Genomic DNA, 3,106 nt, shown 5'->3' with positions numbered 1-3,106 from the left:
TTGTTTGTGGAGGCATTGTGAGGTGAAACATCTAAAGACCTCTCCCTATCTTCCCCAGACTAATGTTCCTGTGGAGAAGTTAAACTCTGCATTAAAGACTATGCTGTGACACCCATGGCTTGGCCCAGCAATCAAGCAGCCTCAATCCTCATCACTAACACCAGTGATGAGCATCTCATATAGGAGGAAAAGATGACAAATACACACAGTAAAGTGCAATTTCCCTTAAGAGCATACAGAGATCACAGTCAGTCCAGGGCTGGTCGCTCCCTTGCTTTCCAGGTCCCCAATCTGACTCCCCACTGGTACAGCTATAGGGTCCAGATCTCTGCCTAATGGGCAAGCTAAAACCTCCAGCATCCTCTCTGTCCAACCAGTGCTTCGTGTCCCTGTCCAAGTAGCTGACAAACACACAAACACACACACACACACACACACACACACACACACACACACACACACACACACACACACACACACACACACCTTGAGAAGAGTTTATACAATCACACAGCCACTCCTGGGGAAGGCTGGCACAGGCTCTCCAGCTGTGCCCCTTTTTCCCAGACTATATGGTAGAAATCACTACCACCACCCAGCTAATATTTATCAGCTACTAAAAGGCCCTTATGAAAGGGTGTCCAATTATTACTGTGTAATATTATTATCCAAATAGGTAAGTGTGACTGAAGAGTCAAGTCTTATTTGGAGTGACTTGGACAGTAATCACTATATGCAATGTACTCTAGAGCTTAAATTATCTCTACACAAAACAGCCACAGTTGAAAGGGTTTACAAATATTTAATAACAAATCGTTAAAACACAAGACAATACTTTTTACTACACAGTGCTAGTTAAGAGTTCAGGGAACACAGAGACATACTTAAAATAATTCAGTAGTACAGTTCTGACATCACAGAAAAACACTTAGTCTAATCTTTCTAGTTTCCAGCTATTTCTAAAAGAAAACACAAGTCTAAGATAAACTTACATATAGAGCAAGACAGTGCTGATGGGTTGGATGGTCAAGACAAAAATGCTTAATGTTCTCCAATTCTCTCTGTTTTTTTAAATCACATTCCTGGTTCACATTACATCATTCCTTCATCTAGACTGGCCGGAGCCGTGTTTACATCAAAGGGTGACAGCATGCTTTACTTGGTCAGTAGAGTGCACTGTTGTTACATTTTTTTTTTCAGTTCCACATCTAACACTATTTTTACCATTTAAGACAACAAGCCTGTGGTTTACATTAATATTTACAGATGACAGAATTATCTCCAAAATTCTATCTGGCTAGGCTGGCAGCCTTCACCTATCTTCACCCTACAGACATTTTCAGACCAGTTTAAAAGAGCAAGCATTAAACCCAGTAAGTATCAGGTGGGTATGGCAGAGCTCACTTACGTAGAACACACAGTGGAGAGTGGTAAGATTAGGTCTGAACCTGCTAAAGTGGAAGCTATTCAAGCATGGCCAGTTCCTGTTACTAAAAAACAAGTGAGAGTATTATGAGAGACAGTGGAGTACTATATAAAATGTATGCCCAATTATAGTAAAATAGCTGCACCCCTTACTGACCTAGCTAGGAAAATAAAACATATAAGGTAGTGTGGACCACAGATTGCAAGCAGGCATTCCAAAAACTTAAAGAGATTTTGGGAGGACCCCCTGTGTTAGTCAGCCTAGATTATAGCAAAGAGTTTGTTGTGCAACTAGATGCTTCAAATTATGGGGGTGGTGGGTGTACTTAGCCAAGTTTCCTCAGAAGGAGAACCCAGTGGAATATCTTAGCTGTAGACTTCAACCTAGGGAAGAATGTTATGCAGCTGTGGAGAAAGAATGTCTAGCCATAGTAGAAGCTTGCAGTCCTATCTTTATGGAAGAAAATATTCAGTGTACTCACAGATCATAACCCTTTAACATGGCTAAATAGAGTCAGCAAACAAAATGCTAAGTTACTGAGGTGGAGTCTAATGTTGCAAGCATATGACATGACTATGCACACAGCAGTGGGGTTAATAATGCCAGTGCAATGGATTGTCCAGGAGAGGAGTGGGTTGATGTATTCCCAGACAGACCCATTTTTCACAAGGGTCACTTGAAAATCATGCTTGAGTCATGGAGTGGGGTGTGTGTGTGTGTGAAGAAATTAGACACTGTCATCTGTGCTAGCATGTCCAGCTGAGATTTTTCACATAGTTTTAGATTAACCTGTGTAATATATGCCAGCATGACTAGCCATGATATTGTAAATAAGTTCTTACATGTTGATTAATACTCTGTACAGGATGTTTAAAGAGTTGGAACAGTGTTCTGTTACATGTCTAACTGTGCATGTTTGTATAGGAGATTCTAAATGCAGACTGCTTCAGAGTCAGTCAACCTACAGATGATGTCATCAGAATATGTTTGGATGCTCTGTGTTTACTGCCAGAGACTGAAAGACAGGAAGGAAGTTTAAAATAACAGCTGTTTGTTGATTTTCAAAGAGTGCAATGAAAATAAGAACTGGAACAGTTGAGACAGTTAACCTAGTTTATAAGAGCCTGCTGAAGACAGCTGAGTTCAGTTGAGTTCATAGTTCAATTCAGTTCAGTTCAGTTGTGTTCACAGTTCACAGTTGTATTATTCTACTGAGCAGTAGAATAGTTGATGCCAAAATGACTCACCAAGAACTGTAAGACTGCCTTTGCTATGTTGTAATATTTAGTTTAGATCAGGGACAGTGTTCTTCAGTTGGATAAGAAAGCATAGGTAATTAGTCAGATTTTTTCTAAATGTTGGATTTCTGTCCTTCAGTATTAATTTCATTTTCCTGGTGATTGAATTCTGTTTGTTTATTGAAATTACTGTTTTACATTTTTAATCATTTTGCTCATTATTAAATATTTTTATTATCTTGCATTGTGGCTGGTCAATTAATGTATTCTTTAGTGATTTGAGTGCTTATACCTGCTTTGAGAATTCCTGGGCTACTCCAAGAGCCTGGCTGCTTTAGGTCATATGCTACCATTGGTTTTGATATCTAATTTTAATAATTGGGCACCCCTTTGAAAGGGCATGTAGATGCTCTGATTGGCGGCAGTATTTTACCGTATCATT

Source organism: Protopterus annectens, chromosome 7.part0 (assembly GCF_019279795.1).
Source record: "Protopterus annectens isolate FY-2018-M chromosome 7.part0, PAN1.0, whole genome shotgun sequence".
NCBI classification, from domain to species: Eukaryota; Metazoa; Chordata; order Ceratodontiformes; family Protopteridae; genus Protopterus; species Protopterus annectens.
Note: the sequence above shows the minus strand (reverse complement) of the source record.